The following is a 16,549-nucleotide window of genomic DNA, read 5'->3' on the forward strand; positions in this document are numbered from 1 at the left end:
CAGAGCCTGAGAGAGGGGTTCTTGTGAGGAAAAAATGATGGGAGCAAACAGGGTAAGAGACAGGTCTCCCATGCAGCTAAGAGCAATTTTCCAAACAAGGGGCAACTGGGAGTGTTATCAGTCAACATTCATGGAGTTAAAGGATTCATCAGACTACCAATATTATCTACTACAATCTGATCATTTTAAGCATGAATATATGCTCCCAACCATGTGATGTTTTATATATTATGGTACCTGTTCTGGGAAAAAGAAATGGAGTTAGGAATGGGTGAAATAAAAACTCAAAGGCTTGTTACTAAGTGAATTAATCCAATCTAAGAGACTACATACAATACATTTCAACTATATGGCATTCTGGAAAAAGCAAAATTGTTGAGGCAGAGAACAGATTTTGAGGGAAGTGAAATTACTTTCTGTGAAACTATAATGGTGGATGCATGTCATTATATGTTTGTCTAAACCCGTACATATACAACATCAAGAGTGAACCCTAATATCACCTACGGACTTTGGTTGGTCTTTATGTGTCAGTGTAGGTTTATCAGTTTTAACAAATGAACCACTCTGCTGGAGGATGTTGATAACAAGGGATGCTATGCATGTGTGGAGGCAGGGGGCTATGGAGGATTTTGTAGTAAACTCGAAACTGCTCCAAATTTTTGAAGGAAAAAAAGGAGGTTTTATACTGGGTGATTGAATGGTGTCATTCTAGTATGCACATCTCTGAGTCTGAGATAGAATAAAAGACTGTAAGCAATAAATATACAATCCCTTCCCCAGACACACACTTAACGCTTTAAAAACATTCATTTGCCAAAACCAAGGAAGCCTTGTGAATAGTCAACGTCTACAATTTAGGTGATTTTTCTAAAGCTTTTGTAACTCTGTACTAATGAGTCTGTGTTCAGACATCATTCAGTTGTAGCTTTTAATTGCAAACTTTAGAACACTCTAAATTAGGGGTGAATGAAGCCAAGTTCACTGAAACCCAATACATGTTGATAGGCTTAAATTTTTTCCAAGTGTAGACTTATATTAAACTTCAAATTCCACATTATTTGCATTAAGGAGAAGTATAATTCTTATGTTCTGATTTATTTATACTTAATTCCACAGACACATTCTTTGCTAAGACTTTTTATATTCAAGGTGTCTTGGGAGTGGCATTTTTCTATGTTGGCTAACTTGCCAAAAGAATAAAATGCATGTTACACAATTCATTCATTTTGTCTTGTTTTCTGATCATCCAAATGTATCCCTTCATTTCTATCATATCCGCATTGATACGGTCACTCCCCTCATTTGAAACATATAAAATAATCAGACGCCAGTCCAACTTTTATAAAGGTAGTCTAGAATCAGAAGTCCAGCAATATGATGAAAGACTTAGTATAACCCTCTATCCCAATGAAAGACATATTCCAAAACTTTAGAGAAAACCCAGACACAAGGAACAAAATTAAGTAGAATTAATAAGAAGCCCTTAGATATCACTGCAGAAGCCTGCGGTAAAGCATAACCAATTGAGGCCTCAGAGGGAAGATCTGGCATTTTAGTACTGTCTTAGAAACAGAATACTTGTGGGGACACCTGGGTGGCTCAGTTGGTTAAGTGGCTGCCTTCGGCTCAGGGCATGATTCCAGCATCCTGGCATCAAGTCCCACATCAGGTTCCTTGCTCAGCAGGGAGCCTGCTTCTCCCTCTGCCTGCCACTCTGTCTGCTTGTGCTCACGCTCTCTCTCTCTCACTCTCTCTCTCTGACAAATAACTAAATCCTAAAAAATAAATAAATAAATAAATAAATAAATAAATAAATAAATTGAATACTTGGCTTTGGGTTCAAATGAGTCAAGGAAAACAAATGAGGGGGAGGAGTCAAGATGGCGGAGAAGTAGCAGGCTGAGACTACTTCGGGTAGCGGGAGATCAGCTAAATAGCTTATCTAAAGATTGCAAACACCTACAAATCCAATGGGAGATTGAAGAGAAGAAGAACAGCAATTACAGAAACAGAAAATCAACCACTTTCTGTAAGGTAGGGCTGGCGGAAAAGTGAATCCAAAGCGACGGGAAGATAGACCGCGGGGGGAGGGGCCGGCTCCCGGCGAGCGGCGGAGCAACGGAGCAAAATCAGGACTTTTAAAAGTCTGTTCCACTGAGGGACATCGCTCCAGAGGCTTAACTGGGGTGAAGCCCAGGCCGGGTCAGCGCGGCCTCAGCTCCCGCAGGGTCGCAGAAGGATCGGGGGTGTCTGAGTGTCGCAGAGCTTACCGGTATTAGAACGGGGAAGCCGGCTACGGAGACAGAGCCGAGGAGTGACTCTCAGCTCAGGGTTGCCTTGAACCGGTCGCAGGCTCGGTCAGCTCGGAGCGCGGCCGGAGGTCAGGGTGGCGGGAGTCATTGGGCGCTGTTCTCTGAGGGCGCACTGAAGAGTGGGGCCCCAGGCACTTGGCTCCTCCGGGCCGGAGACCGGGAGGCCGCCATCTTTATTCCCGTCCTTTGGACTCTACGGAAAGCGCTCAGGGAATAAAAGCTCCCGAAAGCAAACCCAGCAAACCCGAGCGGATTACTCAGCGCGGCCCCGGGTAAGGGCGGTGCAACTCCGCCTGGGGCAAAGACGCTTGAGAATCACTACAACAGGCCCCTCCCCCAGAAGATCAACGGGAAACCCACCAAGGACCAAGTTCACCTACCAAGGAGAGCAGCGGAATTCCAAAGGAGAAGAAAGCAAAGGACGGAACTCATGGCTTTCTCCCCATGATTTTTTAGCCTTGCAGTTAATTTAATTTTTTTTTCTCTTTTTCAATTTTTTTTCTTTTTCTCTTCTTCTGCTAAATTTTTTTTAACTTTTATTGTTCTCTTTTTTTAACGTTTTTTAAATAGTTTATCTAATATATATATTTTTTTCCTCTTTTTATATTTTTTCTTTATCGGCTTTCTTTTTTTTAATAGTTTCTTTTTTTTTCTTTCTTTTTTTTTTTCTTTCTTTCTGAACCCCTTTTTATCCCCTTTCTCCCCCCTCACAATTTGGGATCTCTTCTGATTTGGCTAATGCATATATTCCTGGGGTTGTTGCCACCCTTTTAGTATTTTACTTGCTCCTTCATAAACTCTTATCTGGACAAAATGACAAGGCGGAAAAACTTACAACAAAAAAAGAACAAGAGGCAGTACCAAAGGCTAGGGACCTAATCAATACAGACATTGGTAATATGTCAGATATAGAGTTCAGAATGACGATTCTCAAGGTTCTAGCCGGGCTTGAAAAAGGCATGGAAGATATTAAAGCAACCCTCTCGGGAGATATAAAAGCCCTTTCTGGAGAAATAAAAGAACTAAAATCTAACCAAGTTGAAATCAAAAAAGCTATTAATGAGGTGCAATCAAAAATGGAGGCTCTCACTGCTAGGATAAATGAGGCAGAAGAAAGAATTCGCGATATAGAAGACCAAATGACAGAGAATAAAGAAGCTGAGCAAAAGAGGGACAAACAGCTACTGGACCACGAGGGGAGTATTCGAGAGATAAGTGACACCATAAGACGAAACAACATTAGAATAATTGGGATTCCAGAAGAAGAGGAAACAGAGAGGGGAGCAGAAGGTATATTGGAGAGAATTATTGGAGAGAATTTCCCCAATATGGCAAAGGGAACAAGCATCAAAATTCAGGAGGTTCAGAGAACCCCCCTCAAAATCAATAAGAATAGGCCCACACACCGTCACATAATAGTAAAATTTACAAGTCTTAGTGACAAAGAAAAGATCCTGAAGGCAGCCCGGGAAAAGAAGTCTGTAACGTACAATGGTAAAAATATTCGATTGGCAGCAGACTTATCCACAGAGACCTGGCAGGCCAGAAAGAGCTGGCATGATATATTCAGAGTACTAAATGAGAAAAACATGCAGCCAAGAATACTATATCCAGCTAGGCTATCATTGAAAATAGAAGGAGAGATTAAAAGCTTCCAGGACAAACAAAAACTGAAAGAATTTGCAAACACCAAACCAGCTCTACAGGAAATATTGAAAGGGGTCCTCTAAGCAAAGAGAGACCCTAAAAGTAGTAGATCAGAAAGAAACAGAGACAATATACAATAACAGTCACCTTACAGGCAATACAATGGCACTAAATTCATATCTCTCAATACTTACCCTGAATGTTAATGGGCTAAATGCCCCAATCAAAAGACACAGGGTATCAGAATGGATCAAAAAACAAAACCCATCTATATGTTGCCTACAAGAAACTCATCTTAAACCCGAAGACACCTCCAGGTTTAAAGTGAGGGGGTGGAAAAGAATTTACCATGCTAATGGACAGCAGAAGAAAGCAGGAGTGGCAATCCTTATATCAGATCAATTAGATTTTAAGCCAAAGACTATAATAAGAGATGAGGAAGGACACTATATCATACTCAAAGGAACTGTCCAACAAGAAGATCTAACAATTTTAAATATCTATACCCCTAACGTGGGAGCAGCCAACTATATAAACCAATTAATAACAAAATCAAAGAAACACATCGACAAGAATACAATCATAGTAGGGGATTTTAACACTCCCCTCACTGAAATGGACAGATCATCCAAGCAAAAGATCAACAAGGAAATCAAGTCCTTAAATGACACACTGGACCAGATGGACATCACAGATATATTTAGAACATTTCATCACAAAGCAACAGAATACACATTCTTCTCTAGTGCACATGGAACATTCTCCAGAATAGATCACATTCTTGGTCCTAAATCAAGTCTCAACCGGTATCAAAAGATTGGGATCATTCCCTGCATATTTTCAGACCACAATGCTCTAAAGCTAGAACTCAATAACAAGAGGAAATTTGGAAAGAACCCAAATACATGGAGACTAAACAGCATCCTTCTAAAGAATGAATGGGTCAACCAGGAAATTAAAGAAGAATTGAAAAAATTTATGGAAACAAATGATAATGAAAACACAACGGTTCAGAATCTGTGGGACACAACAAAGGCAGTCCTGAGAGGAAAATATATAGCGGTACAAGCCTTTCTCAAGAAACAAGAAAGGTCTCAGGTACACAACCTAACCCTACACCTAAAGGAGCTGGAGAAAGAACAAGAAAGAAACCCTAAACCCAGCAGGAGAAGAGAAATCATAAAGATCAGAGCAGAAATCAATGAAATAGAAACCAAAAAAAACAATAGAACAAATCAACAAAACTAGGAGCTGGTTCTTTGAAAGAATTAATAAGATTGATAAACCCCTGGCCAGACTTCTCAAAAAGAAAAGAGAAAGGACCCAAATAAATAAAATCATGAATGAAAGAGGAGAGATCACAACGAACACCAAAGAAATACAGACAATTATAAGAACATACTATGAGCAACTCTACGCCAACAAATTTGACAATCTGGAAGAAATGGATGCATTCCTAGAGACATATAAACTACCACAACTGAACCAGGAAGAAATAGAAAGCCTGAACAGACCCATAACCAGTAAGGAGATTGAAACAATCATCGAAAATCTCCAAACAAACAAAAGCCCAGGGCCAGACGGCTTCCCGGGGGAATTCTACCAAACATTTAAAGAAGAACTAATTCCTATTCTCCTGAAACTGTTCCAAAAAATAGCAATAGAAGGAAAACTTCCAAACTCATTTTATGAGGCCAGCATCACCTTGATCCCAAAACCAGACAAGGATCCCATCAAAAAAGAGAACTACAGACCAATATCCTTGATGAACACAGATGCAAAAATTCTCACCAAAATACTAGCCAATAGGATTCAACAGTACATTAAAAGGATTATTCACCACGACCAAGTGGGATTTATTCCAGGGCTGCAAGGCTGGTTCAACATCCGCAAATCAATCAATGTGATACAACACATTAATAAAAGAAAGAACAAGAACCATATGATACTCTCCATAGATGCTGAAAAAGCATTTGACAAAGTACAGCATCCCTTCCTGATCAAAACTCTTCAAAGTGTAGGGATAGACGGCACATACCTCAATATTATCAAAGCGATCTATGAAAAACCCACCGCAAATATCATTCTCAATGGAGAAAAACTGAAAGCTTTTCCGCTAAGGTCAGGAACACGGCAGGGATGTCCGTTATCACCAGTGCTATTCAACATAGTACTAGAAGTCCTAACCTCAGCAATCAGACAACAAAAGGAAATTAAAGGCATCCAAATCGGCAAAGAAGAAGTCAAACTATCACTCTTCGCAGATGATATGATACTCTATGTGGAAAACCCAAAAGACTCCACTCCAAAACTGCTAGAACTTGTACAGGAATTCAGTAAAGTGTCAGGATATAAAATCAATGCACAGAAATCAGTTGCATTTCTCTACACCAACAACAAGACAGAAGAAAGAGAAATTAAGGAGTCCATCCCATTTACAATTGCACCCAAAACTATAAGATACCTAGGAATAAACCTAACCAAAGAGACTAAGAATCTATACTCAGAAAACTATAAAGTACTCATGAAAGAAATTGAGGAAGACACAAAGAAATGGAAAAATGTTCCATGCTCCTGGATTGGAAAAATAAATATTGTGAAAATGTCTATGCTACCTAAAGCAATCTATACATTTAATGCAATTCCTATCAAAGTACCATCCATTTTTTTCAAAGAAATGGAACAAATAATCCTAAAATTTATATGGAACCAGAAAAGACCTCGAATAGCTAAAGGAATATTGAAAAAGAAAGCCAAAGTTGGTGGCATCACAATTCCGGACTTCAAGCTCTATTACAAAGCTGTCATCATCAAGACAGCATGGTACTGGCACAAAAACAGACACATAGATCAATGGAACAGAATAGAGAGCCCAGAAATGGACTCTCAACTCTATGTTCAACTCATCTTCGACAAAGCAGGAAAGAATGTCCAATGGAAAAAAGACAGCCTCTTCAATAAATGGTGTTGGGAAAATTGGACAGCCACATGCAGAAAAATGAAATTGGATCATTTCCTTACACCACACACGAAAATAGACTCAAAATGGATGAAGGATCTCAATGTGAGAAAGGAATCCATCAAAATCCTCGAGGAGAACACAGGCAGCAACCTCTTCGACCTCAGCCGCAGCAACATCTTCCTAGGAACATCACCAAACGCAAGGGAAGCAAGGGCAAAAATGAACTTTGGGGATTTTATCAAGATCAAAAGCTTTTGCACAGCAAAGGAAACAGTGAACAAAACCAAAAGACAACTGACAGAATGGGAGAAGATATTTGCAAATGACATATCAGATAAAGGGCTAGTGTCCAAAATCTATAAAGAACTTAGCAAACTCAACACCCAAAGAACAAATAATCCAATCAAGAAATGGGCAGAGGACATGAACAGACATTTCTGCAAAGAAGACATCCAGATGGCCAACAGACACATGAAAAAGTGCTCCATATCACTCGGCATCAGGGAAATACAAATCAAAACCACCATGAGATATCACCTCACACCAGTCAGAATGGCTAAAATTAACAAGTCAGGAAATGACAGATGCTGGCGAGGATGCGGAGAAAGGGGAACCCTCCTACACTGTTGGTGGGAATGCATGCTGGTGCAAGCACTCTGGAAAACAGCATGGAGGTTCCTCAAAATGTTGAAAATAGAACTATCCTATGACCCTGCAATTGCACTGCTGGGTATTTACCCTAAAGATACAAATGTAGGGATCCGAAGGGGCACATGCACCCGAATGTTTATAGCAGCAATGTCTACAATAGCCAAACTATGGAAAGAACCTAGATGTCCATCTACAGACGAATGGATAAAGAAGATGTGGTATATAGACACAATGGAATACTATGCAGCCATCACAAGAAATGAAATCTTGCCATTTGCGACGACGTGGATGGAACTAGAGGGTATCATGCTTAGCGAAATAAGTCAATCGGAGAAAGACAACTATCATATGATCTCCCTGATATGAGGGAGAGGAGATGCAACATGGGGGGTTGAGGGGGTAGGAGAAGAGTAAATGAAGCAAGATGGGATTGGGAGGGAGACAAACCATAAGTGACTCTTAATCTCACAAAACAAACTGAGGGTTGATAGGGGGAGGGGGTTGGGAGAGGGGGTGGGGTTATGGAAATTGGGGAGGGTATGTGCTATGGTGAGTGTTGTGAAGTGTGTAAACCTGGCGATTCGCAGACCTGTACCCCTGGGGATAAAAATATATGTTTATAAAGCTGTAAAAAAAAAAAATTAAAAAATTAAAAAAAAAACTAATGAGGCCTATTTCAGAATCAAAATCATGGAAGTGTTGTACCTGAATGACAAGAGAAAGAGACTACCAGCCTCTTTCCCTATGGCCCTGGGAAATGAGAAGTGAGCATGCTCCTGCCTAGGGTTTTGGGTGGGTAAAAATGTCCTCTGTCTCCTATGGTAATGAAACATGATAATTCACAAATGAGAAAAACAAATGTAAAATTGAAATGCTTGGAAAAATAGTTTGTGCTGAAGATACGCTTACATAAAATAAGGAAATGAGTGACCTTGGGCAAGAATCAGAGACAACAAAAGTAAATTAAACTGAAAAAGAAAGCACAAAAGAAATATATGAAGAAATATCAATATATAAGAAAAGAAATAAATGAAATAGAGAACAAAAATATAACAGAAAGGATTGACAACAAAAATTGTTTTCTTAGAAAGAGTAAAAAAATTATTAAAAATGTTTAATATTAACAAAGAGAAAAAAAAATCCCAGAATTAGGAGAAGGATATCACAATTAAAAATGAAGGTATTATGATCAACTTTTTGATAATGAAGTTCATAATTTAGATGAATTGAACATATTCTTAGAAAAATCATAACAAAAAAGAAAAATCATAACTTACTAAAATTGACATAGGAACAGGGAAATAATGTAAATGGTCCTTTCTCTATTAAGGAAATTGTAGCCTTTTTTTTTTTAAAGACTTTTTATTTATTTATTTGATACAGAGAGAGTGAGCAAGAGCATAAGCCAGGAGGAAAGCCAGGGGTACAACCAGGCTTGCTGCTGAGCAAGGAGCCTGATGTGGGACTCAATCCCAGAACCCTGGGATCATGACCTGAGCCGAAGGCAGATGGGTAACCAACTGAGCTCTCCCAAGGAAATTGTATCCTTAAAAAAATAATAATATTAATAACTCTTCACAAATGAAAGGGCAGCCCCACAAGACTTCACAGGACAACCTGCTAAACTTGTAATGCTAGAATAACACCAAGCTTATAGAGATCATCCCAGAGGATGAGACAAGACGAAGCACTCACCATCTTATTTTAGGAAAACAGAATTAAATTGGTTTTAAGACACAATGAAGGCACTATATGAAAGTAAAAGTACTGGCCCATGCTACTTATAAATGATAATTTTAAAAGTTAATATTTGTAAAAACATATAATAATATATAAAAGTTGCAATACTTTATTTCCAATTTAAGTTTATCTCAGGACTGCAGAGTTGGTTTAACATTCAAAAATCAATGTAATATGAATCACTAAGAGAACAAGGGATAAAAATATCTCAAAAGATACCCAGGTATCATGGGATAAAATTCAACCTCTACTGATGGCACAAATTAAAAACTGCTAGTAAACCCAGAATATAAATGTTTAACTCAATCTTTAAAAAAAAAAAAACTTATGACATTTAGCAACTAATATGTTTGCTTATTCCTTTTATTTGACATTGTAAGGCAAGAAAAAGAAAGCAAATGTATAGGTATCAGAAAGTAAGAATTAAAGCTATAATTTTTTTCAGATGATGTGTAATTTTAAAATGCAATTTCCAATAGCAAATATCAATGAAGAATAAAGAAGCAAAATTTCATGATATTCATACATTGGAATAGCATGAAGCTACAAAAATGAATAAACTAAGGCTTTTCATAAAACCACTGTTGGCTCTTACAAATACATTGTTGAAAAAATAAGTCAGACACAAAAGAAAATCTGTACACTTTCACCTATAAAATTTCAAAGCTGGAAGGACTAATTAGTGATGGTAAAAGCCTGGATATTTGATGTATTTGTGGCAAAGAAGAGTATAATAATTTAGAGGGGACATGCGGGAGAGTTATGGGCTTCAATTAATACTTTATTTCTTGGCAATTATACTGATTACACAAATATGTTCATTTATTATTATTTACTAGTCTCTATTCTTACCATTATTTTACTTTTCTATGTTATAATCAACTTTAATTTTTGTTGTTGTTTATTATCCAACAAAGTAAAAAACAATTTTTAGAATGCTACTTTTATGTTAGAATGGATGTGAAATTAATCTACCTACATTATCTATCTACATATCACACACACATACACACACACTTATACTGAAAAATAGAAATACTAAAAAAGAGAAGCAAAACACAGACATTATTTTTAAAAGGAGAGAAGAAGAATTAAAATAAAAATTCTCACATTATACTTTTTACATACTTCTGGTTTTGAACCAAGTAAATGTTTTACATATTCAAAAATAGACTTTAAAAAATAATACCTAAAATGAAAAAATCAACTGAAATAGACTTTCTCCTCCTGTTAGTATTTAGAAAGTTGCACAAATCTATTGTTTCTACACTACCAACCAAAACAAGCTGGTTATGCAACAAAATTAAAGTTAAAAAAAAAAATCAGAAACTTGAGAATGCAAATGTACTAAATTCCAGGAAAGGATGAACATATTATAGGATAAATAAAACTGATGGCTCATGGAGAGTTGTAAAGGGGAAAATATTCTGTCATAGAGGAGGTTTAGGAGAATATACAGGAACTTATAAAGATTTATTTATCTGAGAGAGAGAAAGAGGGAGGGGTAGGGGAAGAGGCAGAGGGAGAGAAAGAGAATCTCAAGCAGACCACCGCTGGACACGGAGCCCATGTGGGATTTGCTCTCAAAACCCTGAGATCAAGACTTGAGCTGAAACCAAGAGTCAAACACTCAACTGACTGAGACACTCAGACCCCCCAGAATATACAAAAATTTTTGACATACTTGCTATGGTTGTGAGTGGACTTGCATGGTAATTTGAAGTTCTGATCCACCTTAGCCACCATCCCACCCACCAACTCTCTGAAACTGATCTTCACTGAAGGCTCAAGGATAGCATGTGAAAGGCTAGATGCAGGACAAGTGCTAGGAGATAACTGCAGTGAGGTATATGGGCCCTTCCCCTGCTGTGAGACAAATACCCTCCAAGAACAGAGGTGGGTAGGAGGGGAACAGAGTGAAATTAAATGATCAAGACCAGTCAGGCTGTCAGATGAAAAGCTAAGGGCAGAGCAGAGAGCTAAGAGAAACTACAGCTGGGTATTTTTAGACTCCTTTATGAGTAATTGATAGAGTAAGTATACAAAAGTCAGTAAAAGACAAGATGTGAAAAATGCTATCATGAAACTTGACCTAATTGACATTTATAGAACATCTCACCTCAAAACTGCAGATATCTCTTATTTTCAGTTGTATATGGGACAGTCACCAAGGTAGACCAATATTCTAGGTCATTAAATAAGTTTCAATCAATATAAAAGGATGGAATCACATAGAACATATTCTCTGGCCAAAAGGATTTTAAGTTAAAAATATACAGCATTCAGAGATCCAGGAAATCCCCAACTATGTGGCAATTTAGTAATACCACTTTAAATAACTCAGGAGTCAAACAAGTTATCAAAAGAAAATTGAAAAGTATTTCAAACTAAGTGATAATGAAAACATGACATTCCTTAAATGTGTAGGTTATAGCTAAAGAGGTGCTTAGAGAAAATGAAATCGCTTTAAATGACTACAGTAGACAAGAAAAAAAGGTTGAAACCAATTACTTTAGCTTCACCTTAAGAAGTTAGAAAAAAAGCAAATTCTACCAAAAGTACGTAGAAGGAAAAAAATAAATACTGGAAGCCACTAAAATAGAAAAATGATTAATACAAAAATTGATAACTCAGTGCTTTCAAAATAGTAATAAAATTAGTCCAAAATCTAGTAAGAATGGTTAAGATAAAGAGAGAAAACCCAAACTCCCAACATGAGGGGTAAAATAAGGGATATCATTATAGGTCTATAAAGATTAAGAAGATAATAAGGGACTAGTGTTAAGAGACTTTACGACAATAAATTCTTTACCATAGTTTATGGTATGGTACAAACCTCTGGAAAGGAAAACTGACCAAGGTTAAAAACAAGTAGAAATAGAAAATCTAGAAATCTAAAAACCTCAATATCTATTACAAAATTATTTTTTTCATTTTAATAATTTATAACTTTGTAATAATAAAAAATCTTTCCACAAAAACAATCCAGCCCCAGATGACTTCACAACAATTCAATGAAACATCGTGAGAGAAAATGCAAATTCAACATAAAATTTTTCAAAATGCGAAGGGCAATTCCTTATACATTTTATAAAACCGACATAATACTGATACCAATACTAACAAAGACATTAAGAGAAAAACAATTGCAGATCAATATCCTTCATGAACATGGACATAAAATACTTAATAAAATATTAGTACATCTTTCCAGCAGTCTTTAAAAAGGATAATAAATCATCAAGTGCAATTTATCTCAGGAGTGCAAGGTTGTTTTAACATTTGAAAATCAAGCAACACAATTCACATTAATAGAATGAAGAGGGGAAAAAATGATTATTTCAGTAAATGCAGAAAAGCATTTGATTAAATTTACCACCTCTTCATGATAATAACTCCTAGGAAGCCAAGAACAGATGAGAAATTCCACATTCTGATAAAGCACAATTATGCAACAAAAACAAAAACAACAAGAACAACAACAACAAAAAAAAAATTCACCATAGCTATCATCATGCTTAATTGCAAAATATTGAATGATTATCCACAAAGATCAGGAAGAAGGCAAAAATATCTGCTGTCCTAATTTGTATTTAACATTTTACTGAAAGTTCAATCTAGTGAAAATAAAGGGTGGGGGTAGGTGTTGAGAGGAAGAGGAAAAGGAAAATAAGGATTGGAAAAGAAAAGGTAAAATTGTTGATTTGTTTGCAGAAAATGATTTACACATTCTCTATGGAATCTACTAAAAAAGTACAAGTAAAAATTAAATTTAGCATGGTCCCAAAAGGCAATGTGAATATACAATTAATTCTAATTCTAGCAAATAACAATGGACAAATAAAATTTATAAAATAATAATGCCACCAAAAATATCAAACATACGTAGGAAAAATTAAAATACATAAATTTCCTATAGTACATAATATGTAATATACATGTTTCCTATACTAAAGACTACAGAAGGGCACCTGGGTGGCTCAGTCGGTTAAGCAGCTGCCTTTGGTTTGGGTCATGATCCTGGGGTCCTGGGTTCAAGCTCCACATCAGGCTCCTTGCTCAGCAGGGAGCCTGCTTCTCTCCTGCCTGCCGTTCCCTCTGCTTGTGCTTGCTCTGTCTCTCTCTCTCTCTTGCTCACTCACTCCGTGTCAAATAAATAAAATCTTAAAAAAAGAAAACACTAAGGACTAGAGAACATTGCAGAAAAAAACCTAAAGACAAAAAATTATAGTAGAGTGAGAGAAGGGTATCTATCATATTCATAGTTTAGAAAACTCAATGTGGTTGAGATGTCAACTCTTTCCAAATGACCTAAATTCAATGCAATCTCAGTCAAAATCACTTCAGGCTTTTATTATTTATTTACTTACTTATTTCAGAAATTGGTAGTATGATTCTAAAATCAATGCAGGCCCAGAATAGCTAAAACAATTTTGAGAAAGAATAAAAAAATTAGAGGACTTGCAATACCAAGTTTAAAGATTACAAAAATCATGGGAGTGTATTCTTGGGGTAAAGATAGACAAATAGGTCAAGAGAGACAGGAAATGGAGCCAATAAATCAGTTGATTTTTTTACAAAGTCACTGTATTAGGTATCTATTGTTGTATTATAAATTACCACAAAACAGGAACTCAAAGCAACAAATATATATATTCTCACAATTTTTGTGGGTTAACAATCTTGGCACTGCTAAACTGGGTTTGCTGGCTCAGAATCTCTCTGGAGTCCCAGCAAGTGTAAGTGTATTTGCAGCCTTAGTCATCTGTAGATGTTACTGGGAAAGAATGGGATTCAAGCTCACTCATTTGGTTGTAAGCAAGATTCAGTTCTCATTGTGTTGTTGAACTGAGGACTTCAGTTCCTTCCATGGGCCTCTCCAAAGAGGAGCTCTGGGCACTGCAGCTTTGCTTCATCAAAGCAATAGAGGAAGGGTACCTGGGTGACTCAGTCATTAAGCACCTGCATTCGTCTCAGGTCATAATCACAGGGTCCTGGGATTGAGCCCATCATCAGCCTCCCTGCTCTGTGGGGAGCCTGCTTTTCCCTCTTCCACTCCCTCTGCTTGTGTTCCCTCTCTCATGGTCTCTCTCTCTGTCAAATAAATAAAATTAAAAAAAAAAAAAAAGCAAAAGAGGAGTCTCAGAGGGAGGGAGGGGGAGACCAATGATGTGCAAACTTACATGGGGTAACTAATCATTCTGCTATCATTTTTTGATATTTTCATTTAATTATTTGACTTTTTCATTAAGTTGTTACTGTTCTTTATGTATACTGGATGCAAGTCTTTTGTCATCTCTGTACTATAAATATAAATAAAATATTTTCTATCTTTGGTTTGCCTCTACATTTTATTAAGAATGTCTTTCAATCAGCAGAATTCTGATGAAGTATGATTTATCCATGCCATTTCCTTTTATGATTTTGTTACCTGTGCCCTTTCTAAGAAATGTGTGTATACATCTATATTGCAAAGATATTCTCTTTTCTACTAAATGCTTTTTATAATTAACTTTAACATGTAGATCCTTGATCCTTCTTGAAATAAGTTTTATGAAGTAAGAGTTGATGTTAATTTGCTTTTCCTTTATGGATATTTCTCTCAGTGGTGTTCTCATGCCAATTTTTGAAAAGATTTTTCTTTCTGTATTCTATTGATTCCATGTCAACTCTGCATGTTATTACTTATATGTGGAATCATAAAAAAAAAAAAAAAAACCTGTACTCATAGAAACAGTTAATAGAAAAGTGATTACCAGGACCAAGTTGGAGGTGGAGGAAATAAGGAGATGTTGGTAAAAGGGGACAAACCTTCAATTACAAAATGAGTAAGGTCTGAGGATCTAATGTATAACTTGGTAATTATATTGGTAATACTGTATCAATTATTGAAATTTACTAAGAGAGCAGCAGACTCCTCCCTGAGCACAGAGCCGGACTTGGAGTCAATCCCACAACCCTGAGAGCACAACCCCAGTGGAAATGAAAGAATTCAACATTCAACTGAATGAACCACTGATGTGTCCCTTCATGAAAATTTTTTAAAGACAATTTTCTCCTTTGTTGATTTTCTGTTTTGTTGTTCTGTTCACTCTCATTGCTTTCTGCTCTTATTATTTTAGTAATGTTATTACTATTAATTTATGATTGATGACTATTTCTAATGAGTTGATACTTTATTTTATTTTATTATGTTACCTTAGTCACCATACAGTACATCATCAGTTTTTGATGTAGTGTTCCATGATTCATTGTTTGTGCATAACACCCAGTGCTCCAGGCAATACGTACTCTTCCTTAATACCCATTACCAGGCTAACCCATCCCCCCACCTTCCTCCCCTCTTATACACTGTTTTTTTTCTCACAGACCATGGTCTTTCATGGTTCATCTCCCTCTCTGATTTCCCTCCTTTTATTTTTCACTTCCTTCTCCTAATGTCCTCCATGCCATTCCTAATGTTCCACATATAAGTGAAACATATGATAATTGTCTTTCTCTGTTTAACTTATTTCACTTAGCATAATCCCTTCCAGTTCCAACCATGTCAGTGCAAATCATGGGGATTCATCCTTTCTGACGGCTGAGTAATATTCCATTGTATATATGGACCACATCTTCTTTAACCATTCATCTGTTAAAGGGCATCTTGGCTCCTTCCACAGTTTGGCTATCATGGACATTGCTACTATAAACATTGGTATGCATACGGCCCTTCTTTTCACAACACCTGTATCTTTGGGGTAAATACCCAGGAGTGAAATTGCTGGGTCACATGGTAGCTCTATTTTTAACTTTTTGAGGAACCTTCACATTGTTTTCCAAAGTGGCTGCACCAACTTGCAATTCTTTCACTATTATGAAATACTCTTCTTTCTCCATAACAAGTTCCCACAACTTGAAGCCTATTTGGTCTATGATAAATATTGCCACTACAATTTTCTCAGTTATTGGTTTCATGGTATTATTTTTTTTATCAATTTTTACTCAACTATCTAAATATATTTAAATTTCATCTTTTATAGACAGTATATAGCTAAACTTTGCTGTCATTTTTAAATAGCCTAACCTGATAGGCTGTGCCTTTTAATTAAAGTGTTTCTTCAGAGGAGGAGCAAGATGGCTGAGCACTGAGAGACCTAAATATCCTTAGGGTCTAGGAGTTTAGCTAGATAGTTATCAAACCATTCTAAATGCCTACAAACTCAAAAGGAGATCGAAGAGAAGAAGAGCA

This window comes from Lutra lutra, chromosome 14 (assembly GCF_902655055.1).
Source record: "Lutra lutra chromosome 14, mLutLut1.2, whole genome shotgun sequence".
Lineage (NCBI taxonomy): Eukaryota > Metazoa > Chordata > Mammalia > Carnivora > Mustelidae > Lutra > Lutra lutra.